A 12,934-nucleotide genomic window follows, 5' to 3' on the forward strand; every position below is an offset into this window, starting at 1 on the left:
CCTGCTTCTTGAAGTATAGAGGCTTGAGGCTTCTATACTTCTCATGGCTTAGACCCTTAATGACTTCCTCCACCTTTTAGGGGCGGTTATCTGTTACCTGTGTGGCCACAGCAGGCCTCCCTGCTGCCACTTGGTTATTGATGTCTGGAAGAAATTTGATTCACAGAACAGGTAGGTATGCTTTATCTTTTCAAGAATTTTTAAAAAGCTGCTTAGATTTGGGAGCCACATATAAATTGCCTGTCATTCAAACAGAAAAAAGAGAGCTGCTCATTCTTCCAGCAGACTGCCTCCCCCGGCTCTGGGTGCCCCGTGCCCCGTGCCTTGCTTCTTAGCGTGCATCATCTTCAGCCGTCATGGCGACCCTGTGACTGAAAGATTCTGGTCCCCAATTTCTGATCTGCAGAATGGGCCAAAGGCGCTACTTAGGGTGGTGACCTGAATTGGGTGGCAAATGTGGAGCCCTGCAGGCACTTGGCCTTGTCTAGTCACTGCTGGTGTCCAGAAGAGGACCAGCAGTAAGAAACTGTAAGAATGAGCAGGTGCTGTGGCGCAGTGGGTTAAGCCACCACTTGGGATGCCTGCATCCCACGTGTGAGTATCCAGCTGAGTCCTGACTGCTCCACTTGCAATCTCACTTTTCACTAGTGCATCCTGGGAGGCGACCCATAATGGCTCAAGTGCTTGGGCGCCACTTGGGAGACCTGCATGGAGTTCCTTCTGGTTTCAACCTGGCCAAGCCCTGGTTGAAGTCATTTTAGGGAGTGAACTAATGTATAGAAGATCTCTGTCTCTTCCTCCATCCATCCCTCTCACCTATGCTGCTTTTCAAGTAGGTAAGTAAGAATAAACATTAAAAGAGAATCCGCAAGGACAGACTACGTTTCCTGTGAAGTATGTGGCCTGAATTGTGGGTCCCAGGAGCATAACAGATTCTGAAAACTGGAATTTCCCTCTGTCCTTGTTCCTTCTCGCGCGTCCCTGAGCTGTGTGCTGTGCTGAGGTCCTGCAACCTGTGCTTTTTTTTGGGAGCCCTCAGTAAAGCTGAGGAGTGGTAAACAGCATCTTCGCAGGAAGCAGTGTGCATCACTGGAAGGAGAAATGTGGACAGCTTCTAGTCTCCTGACCCTGGTGTGTCCTTTTTCCTGGTCATACGCACGCAGGAGACTGCTTGTCTTTCTACCTTGTGGTTTCTTCTCCCTCCGGCTCTCTGTCATTTTCTCTTATTTCTGGGAGCTGATGTTTGGGTGCCAAGTGCTTTACACCTGCCTCATTTATCTTCACAGCTGCTCTTGGAGGTGAGAGATCTAACTGTCCGCATTTTAAAAAAAATTTAGTTTTTTAATTTATTCAGGAGGCAGAGAGACAGTTTGCATGTGCTGGTTTACTCCCCAGTGCCCGCGCTGGCCGGGGCTGGGACAGGCCAAAGCCAGGAGCTGAGACCTCAATCCAGAGTCCTCCTCAGAGCATGCACCAGCAGGAAGCTGGAATCAGCAGAACTGGGACCTGAACCCAGGCACTGTGGTATTGGATGCAGGCTTCCCAAGTGCCAGGCCAAAGGTCTGATCTACCCCCATTTTACAGATGTGGAAACCGAGGCTCAGAAGGGCTATTACTGGTCCAACATTTGGCTGAGCCAGGATAGAGGCTGTGGCAAACCGCTGCCAGGGTGCTCAGGTACGCCTTCAGTAAGGGTGTGCCCATGCAATGGGGTGGATTTGAAAATGTGGCCAAAGGCAATAGAGATCATTCGTATAACGTGGACAGCAGAGAGGAAGTCATGGTGACAATCTCTGAAGGTTAGCATGGCTGGTTCCTGCATTAAGTGATCTCGTCTTCTTGCCATAATCATTATGGAAGGGACTTTCTGCATCCTCATTTTTGAGATTGTGAGGCCCAGGAATTGTGTTGTTGTGCCAAAGGCCACAAACAAGGATTTGGCAGCCTTGGAATTGGCACGTGTGCTTGCAGCATCCTGGCTGCTCGTCTGTAGGCCACACTGTTCCTGAGTACAGTGCAAGGGAAGGAGGAAGCTTGAAGAGTGAGTTACAGGGGGCCGGCGCTGTGGCGCAGTGGCGCAGTGGGTTAGTGCCCTGGCCTGAAGCGCTGGCATCCCATATGGGCGCCAGTTCTAGTTCTGGCTGCTCCTCTTCCAATCCAGCTCTCTGCTATGGCCTGGGAAAGCAGTAGAAGATGGCCCAAGTCCTTGGGCCCCTGCACCCACATGGGAGACCTGGAAGAAGCTCCTGGCTCCTGGCTTCAGATTGGCGCAGCTCCGGTGTTGTGGCCATCTGGGGAGTGAACCAGCAAATGGAAGACCTCTCTCTGTGTCTCTACCACTCTCTATAACTCTTTAAAAAAAAAAAAAGTTACAGTGACTTGGTTCCTTTCTCAGTCCAAATATTCAGAGTACATCTGGGTTAAAGTTTATGAAAATGGACATCAAAGAATCTCTGGGCAGATGCTGCAATAAGTAACTTCTTGACTTTCATGAAAACTTACAGCTAGTACTTTTCTGTTAGTGGGGGGAAAATCCTCTTGGGACAACATAAAAAACTCTAACATTTACCATAGTGTCGGAAAGCAGAGTCCATTTTTACAGCTGCTTGGGATCTTACCATCCCCAGCATCTGGATCCCTGCCACTGGTTTGGTTTGGTTTGATTTAAAAACATTTTTTTATAGATATATTTATTTCTTTGAAAGAGTGACACAAGAAGAGATGGAAAGAGATCTTCTATTCACTGGTTTACTACCCAGGTGACTGCAGTAGCCTGGGTTGGGCCAAGCCGGAGCCAGGAGCCAGGAGCCAGGAGCCAGGAACTCTGTCTGGGTCTCCCTGTAGATGGCCATACAAAACTCTGCCTTCTCATGCACATTAGCGGGGCTGGATCAGAGTTGGAGCAGCTGGGACTGGAACCAGCGCTCAGATATGGGATGCTGGTGCTGCAAGCGGTGGCTTAACTCCTATGCCACAGCCCAACCTCCTGGTTTTATTATTTTAGATGTGCCAACTTTAGAGGTAGCAAAGGCCAGCTCCCACGTAATTAGAAAAAGTAAATTGTCATTCAGTTGAATGAGAAACTAGAAGGATAAGCTAAACAGATGGAGAAGAGAGGAGACATAGAATAGATCTTGGCTGACCTGGTCCTAGTGGGTCCCCAGAGATGTCCGTTTTCTACCCCTCCTACTTGTGTACCTGTCCTCACCATCCTCAGGAACAAAAGCAGCATCAGCCCAAGAAGAAGGTGGGCAGGGGATGCAATGAAGGGGTGGACTGGATACAGACACAGCTCCAGGCCTTTCACAAGGAGGCAAACTTCGAATGTGGTCTTTGGGATTAAGGGGCAGGGAGGCAAGACCAGTGAGTCTGACTCGCTGGCCCCTCTCTGGAAGGGGGAGGGCAGCATCTTTCACAGTTATAGGTGACGCAGGGTTCTTGCTGCATTTCTTCCCCGCTGTGTGCTGGGGACACAGGGCACACACAGTAACAGACAAGGCACACACACGAGCCCTGCCCTCCAGACTCCACCTCTTCCTGTGTACGTAATCGTAGGCCAACCACTTCTATAGTCTAAGCCTATTTCTTCATGAGTAAGGTGGAAACCAACCCACCATGCAGGGTTGTTGTAAGGATTAAATTAAAAGGGGCCTGCAAAGCACCTGAGTTTCTTGGAAGTGCTGGGCATTTGACAAAGAGTAGCTGTGAATTATCCTATGGAAGAGCAGGCAGGTCTTGGGCCTTGAGCCTTGAGCGGGCCCAGTGGAGATAACAGGGAGACGGTTCCATGTGCACAGAAACATCGGCCCAGGCACTGTGTCAGGTGCTAGGTTAAATTCTCTCTATCCCTAAGAGAAGAGGTGAGTGCAGGTCTGGCAGCTTTGGCAGTGGCTCAGGAGGGACTGGATGGGGGTTGGAGAGGCACTGCTCTTAAAATGAAGATGTTAACTCTGGGGTTCATAACAGTTGAGCACGTACGTTGAGATCTGTCAATGTCGCATTCTGCAGACTCCCTCTCTCCTGGTCTCCTTTTAGTCCTGACAGACACACGTTGTTCTTGACCTTCTACAGGGTGTCTGTGTCAGGCAGATGACCATGTCCCTGTCCGAATGTGGACAAAGGTGGGGGCCTGTTTCTCAGACCATCAGCTCAAGGTCAGGAGAATACTCTGGTTTTAGAAGGTGAGAGGGGCCGAGCTGGAATCAGAGTCCTCTAGTTGTCCAAGGAGGGTTTTCTTTCCCACTAATGGTATCCAGGGAGTGGGCAGGCTTTGGCTTCAACAAACACCATACATGTTTCCTACCAGACTGGCAAGGCCAGACCAGGGGGAACTTGGAGCAGAGACAGATAGGGGCAGGCCTGGCAGCCAGGCGCAAGTGCAGTTAGAGCCTGCCTTCCGTTTTGTGTCACTGAGGTTAGATGTACTTAAAGATCTCGCACACGGGTAGGCGGGTGTGGGTGTTGTGGTATAGTGGGTGAAGCTGCTACTTGGGACCACTGCATGCTATATCAGAGTGCCTGATTCAAGTCCTGGCTACTCTGCTTCCAATCCAGCTTCCTGCTAACACACCAAGGAAGGCAGCAGATGATGGCCCAAGTACTTAAGTATTTGGGTCCCTGCCACTCACGTGGGAGACCTGGATGGAGTTCTGGGTTCCTGGCTTTGGCCTGGCCCAGCCTTAGCTATTGCCTTTCAAATAAATCTTTAAAAAAAGAAAAATGATATTGTACATGCATATTATTGACAAAATTATTACTAGTAGTAACATTGTGATCAAAACTGAGGCTTTGGGGGCTGGCTTTGTGGTGTAGTGGGTAAAGCTACTGCCTGGAGTGCTGGCATCCCCCATGGGCACCAGTTCGTGTCCTGGCTGCTCCACTTTTGATCCAGCTCCCTGCTAATTGCGTGGGAAAAGCAGCAGAAGGTGGCCCAAGTGTTTGGGCCTCTGAATCCATGTGGGAGACCCAGAGGAAGCTGCTGGTTCCTGGATTTGGCTTGGCCCAGCTCTGGCTGTTGCAGCTACCTGGGGAGTGAACCAGCAGTTGTAAGATCTCGCTCTCTCTGATTTTGAAAAATAATCAATCTTAACAACAACTGAGGCTTTGGTCTGTGGCATCTCGAACATAGATCTGAGTCTCCCACTCTATGTGACCTTGGACAAGTGCTTGTCCTGTTGCGGACATGGTTTCCTCATCTGGAAAGTGAAGAATAATTCTGTACCTAACAGGGCTAAAATGAGGCCAAGTGACTGCGGGCACAGAACTAGGTACACGGTTGAGCCCCTGTGCCTGTGGGGATGTGATCACTGGGAGCAGGTTAAGGATGGACAATCACATGGGAGTCCCTCGGAATGTCTCCCCGAGCTGATGGGTTGGCTGATAGAAGCGGCATATCTGTCTCTCTAGAGGCCTCCATTCAGCAGGGCAGCTGGGAAGGGCCTGCTGAACGACACTTGGTCCTGTGACACTCTGCTGGGACCAGCAATATCCCTGGAGGTGAACACCACAGCTCCTACCTAGCCCTAGCCAACCTCTTCCCCCTGTGTCCATGTCTGCTCTCCAAGAAAACCAGACTTTTGAGATTCCTCACTCCTGGGTACATGCCTGCCCCGGGGGCTTTGCATATGGTCTTTCTCGTGCCTGAATCTCTGTCTGCCTCTGGCCTCCTTTTGCAGTAAAATCTTCCCTGACTTCTGCCCACCCCTCCTCTAGGTCCTGTCCTGTTGTCAGGAGCCCTGATTTCAGCTCATGTGATTATGTGACAGGTCTTCCAGCCCACTGCAGTGGCCTCTCCTCGAGGGCAGGCTGCACCCTGGGGAGGGCACTTCCACCTGGCTAGGGCTTGGATTCTATGCTTCAGCCAGCTTGGGACCCCACCCTCCCTCTGAGCCATCACTGGGGCAAGTCACCACCTTGGCTCCCTGGTTCTCAATGTCCTCCTCTGTCAGGTGGGGATAGAGATGCACGCTCATTGTGTGTGAGCATAAAGCAGGCAGAGGGGATGGCCTGGTAAGTGCTCATCCCCATCGATGTCCCAGCTGTCATCAAGACAAGCAAAGACAGTGGTAGATGCAGAAAGGCTTCCTGGAGGACAAAACGGCATCTCCTCCATACTCCAAACTGGGGTAAGGCTTCATCCATTTACCATGATTCACAGGGTGGAGAAAGACTGGGCTGTCCCACATGCAAGAAACCTTCACAAAGTTCATGGAAAATGCCTATTATGGAAAAATATGCATGGATTTAAAATATTTTGGCACAAACAGAACTGTATAATTCTATCTTCCCCAACTTTAAAAAATTATTTGTATATTTATTTGAAAGACATAGAGAGATAGAGACAGAGACCTTATACCCACTGGCTCACTCTCCAAATGCCCACAACAGCTGAGGTTGGACCAGGCTGAAACCAGAAGCCAGGAACTCAATCTGGGTCTCCCAGGTCGGTGACATGAACCTCCCAGGGTGTGCATTAGCAGGAAGCTGGAATGGGAAGCAGAGCCAGGACTCAAGGCCATGAACTCTGATGTGGAATGTGGGCATCCTTAGTGGCATCTTAACCACTGCACCAAACACTGACTCCTTCCATGAGTTTTTGAAGAACCCTTCACCCCCACCCCACCCCCACCCCACTGTGGCTGGTGTTATTGTGAGAGTCATCCCATGGACCCTGTCTGCAAACTGGTTAACAGATTCTGGAGACATGGGTTTGGTTTGTGACATGGGTTATATCCAGATCACGCTTGTGTGTTGGGTGCCTACTATTGGCCAAGTGCCATGCCACTTCCTGAGCTCACCTTACCTGCCAACAGGACTTCAAAGTCCAGGTAGTATCCCACATCCAGGATAGGACTCAAGTTAGGCTTGAAGCCAGGTATTTCTTAGCGCACAGCCTCTCTCTGTGTCTATTTGCTGCTCAGGTTTCCCTCTAGCCCAGGTTATATGAGCAGAAAGGACTTACTTTCAAGGAAGCCTTTTATCAGCAACTTGCAGAGCATTGCATAGGCCCAGACAGTAAATCCAACACCTCAGTCCTCTGGCAGGAGAAAAGCTGGCTGAACATGGGTGACTTTGGGCCTCTTCACTGGTTTCCAAATGTGGATAGTCACCCATGTTTCCCGCCTGTCCCCTCTGCCATCCCCACCAAAGGCCCTTGTTGAGTAGTAGACTCTCAACCTGAGTCCAGAAACCCAGTCCTCCTTGCCTCTGCCAAGCCAGCCTCAGGGCCACATGTGGCATGGGGAGGGGTGAGCAGCTGCATAGAGAAACCCTAGTGCAATACAATCGATGCGTTGCTAGTCTGTGTATCCTACTTGCAGATGTGTTCTGGCTTCTGGAAACCTGGATTATGAAAGAGAGGAAGTCAAGGCGTTTGCCTTTAGCAATAATAAAAAAGGCATGTTGCCTTTGGCTATGTACAGGAGACTCACCCACTGCATCCATGCCTTGTGCAGCCAGCAGTGTGATGTTTTCAAACCACAGCTGCCCACATCATGCCTCTGCCTGAACCTTCTGCTTTCTCCTCGATACACCTGAATTCCCTAACAAGCACACTTGCTGGCAGTTGGACCCTTCCCTGGTGTGGAGGAGGGGCGATAACACAAGGGGCTCCTGGGGAAAAGGCTGAGGTCTAGGGTGTCTGTGCCTAGGGTTTGCCCTTGGAAATGGAGAACTGCACAGAGCCTGTGTTCCCTGAACAGGAAACAGACAGGTCAGGAGGCACCGGCCCAGGGTCAAGGCGCCCCTCGAAGCTGTAGTGGAATGAAGCTGCAGCTGTTGGAATGAAAGTTGGTTTGCTTGATTTCTGGCCCCAAAGGCAGGCGACTGGCCAGGCTGAGGCCACCGGCGACGAGGCCGAGCACTTGGGAGCAGGAGGCAGGGGTCGACGGGAAGACAGTCCCAGTCCAGTTGGAGCGGGTGTGGGACACTTCATGCTGGTCCAAACCTCTTGCTGGTCTTTAGTACTGGGACTGTAACATCTACACCCCACCCCCACGCCTCGGAATGTGGGGGGCTGTTAGAACTCACCCCAGGGAGACAGCGGGAGGAGGTCCCCCAGAGCCTGGGGCCTGCAGCAGACCTGAATGCCGAGGCAAGAGCCTTAGCACCTTGGGGTGATGATGCTTGGTGAACAGGAGTCCAGCTGTGATCTCTGACCTGGGGGCTGACTTCACCTCCCCCAGCTTCGGCTTCTGCATCTGAGATGCAGGTCCACATGGGATGGGACCATGTCCTGGGGATGTTTTGAACATTAAATTCAATCCAGCCCCTGAAATGTGGAGCAAGCCCATGGAAGCAATGATGATTTAATTTTTAAGCACCAAGAGTTACGTTTTTCCAAGAACCTGGTAATACCTATACATCTAGGGCATTCTTTATTCCTGATTATAGCAGGACCTGGGGACTGTGGGCTTGTGTCTATTGTATGAATGCATGCACACAGAAAATACTTTAGGTTCGCGTGTGTATTTCCCCACGAGGGACCTAGGCCGCTGCTGGCCCTGGCCCACTTGGGCAGCCCCTGCCACCTCTGTCGGGACAGTTGCCCCAGTCTGCTCAGATCCTGTCCCCTCAACCATCTCCGGGGTTTCCGTGGGAGCAGGGACCAGGCTGCGCACTCCTTCTCGGAGCCGGTAAATTCTCTCTACAGGAGTCCAGAGACCCCGGCAGGGTGTGGGGAGCCAAGCTCGGAGCGTGGCCGCGGTCGAGGTCCTGCGCCACCCGGCGTGGGCGCCCCCGGGGGGTCTCCGGCCCGCCTCCCGCCCACGTGGCCGCCCAGCCGCCCCGCCCCGCCCCGCCACGGGGAGCCGCCCCCGCAGCAGCCGTCCCTGCCGCGGCCGCCGTGGAGCCCTTTGCAGCCGGCCGGGCGAAGCCGCGCGGGCGCCGAGGTGAGTGCGGGCGGCCGGCCGGGACCCTCGTCCCAATCAGACCCTGGCGGGCCGGACTACTCCGCTGTAGGACGCTGTCCCCGGCTGGATCTGCCAGTCCAGGCTGGACTCCCGCCTCCACCACCCCGTTCCCTCCCTCTGGGTCGCGGTGCGGACAGCGGGCCCTGTGCGCTTCCTGGCCCGGGGCCCGCGGATCGCACGGGGGCGCTCTGGACGTGGCGCAGGTGGGCAGTGCCAGCGCCAGCCTTGGCCCCGTCGCTCCTGCTGGAGACGCGGACTTGGGTCGTCGAGTAGCTCCCGGAGCCACTTCCGGGGAGGGAGGCGCCACCTGTCCTGGGGCGCGCCCCTTTCCCTTCACTTTGTGCTGCAGCCCGGCGGGGCACGGGCAGGGCACGGGCGCCGCTGGTGGCTTTGCGTCGAGGGGAGCCGGGCTCGGCTCTAGCGGCTGCTGCATCTTTTAAACGGCGGGGCCCGGCGATTCTGAGCTAGGAGGCGGACGCCGAGCGGTTAAGGTGAGCGTTTTCTTGCGGGGTGGAAATGAGTTCCCCCGGGCTTCGCCCTGCTGGAGAGCTGCTCGCGCTGTCGGCGGCTTCATGGTGCGCGTGAACGTGCGGAGACAGACACTGTGTTCCTAGAGGTCCGGGCTGCTCCACTTACTGCCTGGTCCAGCTTTGCTGCCAGCCCGGGGCAAGGCTGTGGCTGTCCCGAAAACACCGGCAGAAACTTAGGTGGAAGCGTTCCCTACACTACCCAGGTGGGACCAATTTCTTCCCTGGGGCGTGGGAGCGGAGCGCCTGGCTCTGCCTGTGTCTGAGCTGCGTAGTCTTGGGCGGGTAACTTCACCTGTGCATGGCTCCATGTCCTCATCTGTGAAACAAGGGTGATATTTAAAAGGAGGGTTTGTAAAAAAAAAAAAAAAAAAGGAGGGTTTATCTTGGTGCAAAAAAAAAAAAAAAAAAAGACTCATGAATAGTTTTTCACAGAACGCATTTCCCATGAACTTTTTGAAGACTCTGGTACTACAAACCTTAAGGGTTTGCTTAAAGTGTGTGTGTATGTGTGTGTTTTTAAGTGGTGAATGTATTAGGTAAATTCTACCTGTGTGATTACATAAATGTTTTTCAAAGATTTGTTTATTTGAGAGGCGTAGTTACAGAGAGAGGGAGAGACAGAGAGAGAGGTCTTCCGTCTGCTGGTTCACTCTACAAATGGCCACAATGGCCGGAATTGGGCCAATCCGAAGCCAGGAGCCATGAACTTCTTCCGGGTCTCCCACGTGGGTGCAGAGGCCTAAGCACTTGGGCCATTTTCCACTGCTTTCCCAGGCACATTGTCAGGGAGCTGGGTTGAAAGAGTAGCAGCAGGGACATGAACAGGGGCCTATTTCGGGTGCTGACACTGCAGGCAGAGGCTTAACCTACACCACAGTGTCAGCCCCTTGTGTGATTTATATTTTAATTAATCAATTTGCAAGGTAGAGGAGATGGGGCTGACGCCATGGCTCCGTTGGTTAATCCTCCAACTGCAGCACCGGCATCCCATATGGGCGACGGGTTCTAGTCCCGGTTGCTCCTCTTCCAGTCCAGCTCTCTGCTGTGGCCCGGGGAGGGAGGGGCAGTGGAGGATGGCCCAAGTGCTTGGGCCCCTGCACCTGCATGGGAGACCAGGAGGAGGCACCTGGCTCTTGGCTTCGGATTAGCGCAGTGCTGGCCGTAGTGGCTATTTGGGGGGTGAACCAATGGAAGAAAGCCCTTTCTCTCTGTCTCTCTCTCTCTCTCTCACTGTCTATAACTCTACATGCCAAATAATAATAATAAAAAAGGTAGAGGAGATTGGCAGACACACACACACACACACACACACACACACACACACAGATCAAGATCCACTGATCTGGCCGGCGCCGCGGCTCACTAGGCTAATCCTCCGCCTGCGGCGCCGGTACACCGGGTTCTAGTCCCGGTCGGGGCGCCGGATTCTGTCCCGGTTGCCCCTCTTCCAAGCCAGCTCTCTGCTGTAGCCTGGGAGTGCAGTGGAGGATGGCCGAAGTGCTTGGTCCCTGCACCCCATGGGAGACCAGGAGAAGCACCTGGCTCCTGCCATTGGATCAGCGCGGTGAGCCGGCCGCGGCGGCCATTGGAGGGTGAACCAACGGCAAAGGAAGACCTTTCTCTCTGTCTCTCTGTCTCTCACTGTCCACTCTGCCTGTCAAAAAAAAAAAAAAAAAAAAAAAAAAGGATCCACTGATCTTCTATCCATTGGTTCACTTCTTAGCTGCCTGTAACAGCTTGGGCTGGATCAGACTAATGCCAGGAGCCAGGAACTCATTCTAGGTCTCCATGTGGGTGGCAGGGAACCAAGTACTTGAGCCATTATCTACTGCCTCCCAGGGTGTGCATTAGCAGGATGTTGGATCCAGGTAGAGTAGCAGGGAGTCCCAAACAGAGTTCTAACTGCTCTGCCAAATCTCTGCCCCCCCCCCCCATGTGATTTTTTTTTTTTTTAATTTAAGATTTATTTATTCACTTGAAAGGCAGACCTACAGAGAGAAGGAGAGACAGAGATCTTCTGTCTGTTGATTCACTCTCCAAATGGCCCCAACAGCCAGAGCAGGGCCAGGCCAAAGCCAGGAGCTTCTTTCAGGTCTCTCACATGGATGCAGGGGTCCAAGGACTTGGGCCATCTTCCGCTGCTTTCCCAGGTGCATTAGCAGGGAGTTCGATCAGAAGTGGAGCAGCTGAGATGCAAACTGGTGCCCAAATGGGATCCCAGGGTTGCAGGCTGTGGCTTAAACAGCTACACCACAGTGCTGGTCCCTCACATGTTTATTTTGTGCTGGTATCTGATGAACTGTGCCTGCACATTCCTGGCTTCTCCAGTACCTCCATGGCTCATGGCCTTGGGCAAAGTGTGTATCAGAATCTGGGATTCAGAATGACTTTTGTCAAGACCACTGCTGGAAAGCAAGGGTCTTGGATCCTTTCTGGGAGCTCTGGGCCATTGCTGGATATTCGCACATCAGGGGTGGTGTGAGGAGAGAGTGGGTGAGGTGCCACTTGGATTCCTTCAGCCCTTGGGCCCCATGACAGGCTGTTTAGGGCCCTGGGGCCTGATCGTGGCCACCTTCTCCTCTGTTCAGTCATCCCTGGCAGATTGTCCCTTCGCTCAGTGGAGTCTCCGTGGGTTGCACACATTTAGGCTCTTTATTCTTGGCAGTTTAGCTTCCTTTTCTTGCACTGCACGTATAGGAATGCTGAATCTTGGGCCCTGGGAACCTCCAGAAACACGTGTCTATTTCCCCAGAAGTTCACCTTTCATTGTGTTCTCTGAAATTCCTGTACCCCCAGCCCCCACCCCACCCCCAGAATGGACTGCTATGTGCTGGCCGGAGGTGCAGGTTCTCACTCCTGTCCAGGGCAGGCAGGTCCGCATCTTAGGGAGTGGAGCTAGGGGTGCATCTGTGTTCTTTTGTGTCATTGCTCAGAGCACTACCTTCTCATGGGACATTCTGGTCTGCCTTGCCTTGAAAAATTGCTGAGGAAGAGGTCGGTGGGGGAACGGAGAAGGCAGGCCATGGGGTTTGAGCCAGTTGGCCTGTGGTGTGGCCTTTAGGGTAGGATACAGTTTATGGAAATTGAGTTCAGGTTGTTAGGTGACTTCTCGAGTCCTTCGCACCTTCTGGTCCTGCTGCTGAGTCCACTCTTCCATTGCTTCTTCCTGCGTCTGGCTCACGCTTGCCCTTCAACTCAGGTGTAGTGATAGTGACCGTTTTTCTGGCCCTCTGTCCATCGCAGCTCCCCACCCAGTTTGTGCCATGTTCTCCCTGAAGCGATCTCATTCATGTGCATGTTTAAGGTCTTATTGTCTGCATCCACCCAGGAGAATGTGGGATCCAAGAGGGCAAAGGTATTGCCTTGTTCTCTGCTGAACCCTGGCACATAATAGATGCTCAGTAAATGTTCCTGAGTGTCAGAGTGGAGGCACACCCAATGAGGGACGTGAGGTGAGGCTGGATGGTGGTTAAGAGTAGTAAAGTGTAAAAGAAA

General features: G+C 52.8%; 1 protein-coding gene across 3 annotated transcripts in view; it reads left to right on the forward strand.

The window, feature by feature from the left end:
- The first annotated feature begins 85 nt into the window (after window positions 1–85).
- Window positions 86–12,934, forward strand: part of ARHGEF3 (Rho guanine nucleotide exchange factor 3) — a 339,744-nt gene continuing 326,895 nt past the window's right edge. Inside the window, exon 1 of one of the 3 annotated variants that reach the window (XM_070050684.1) lies at window positions 86–171. The gene's annotated coding sequence lies outside the window, so the exon portion shown is untranslated. Of the gene's footprint in view, window positions 172–8,791; window positions 8,889–9,088; window positions 9,401–12,934 lie in introns of those variants that run through there. The other 2 variants (XM_008260822.4, XM_008260823.4) reach the window with 2 other exon arrangements.

The sequence above is a fragment of the Oryctolagus cuniculus genome, chromosome 10 (genome assembly GCF_964237555.1).
Source record: "Oryctolagus cuniculus chromosome 10, mOryCun1.1, whole genome shotgun sequence".
Classification (NCBI taxonomy): Eukaryota; Metazoa; Chordata; class Mammalia; order Lagomorpha; family Leporidae; genus Oryctolagus; species Oryctolagus cuniculus.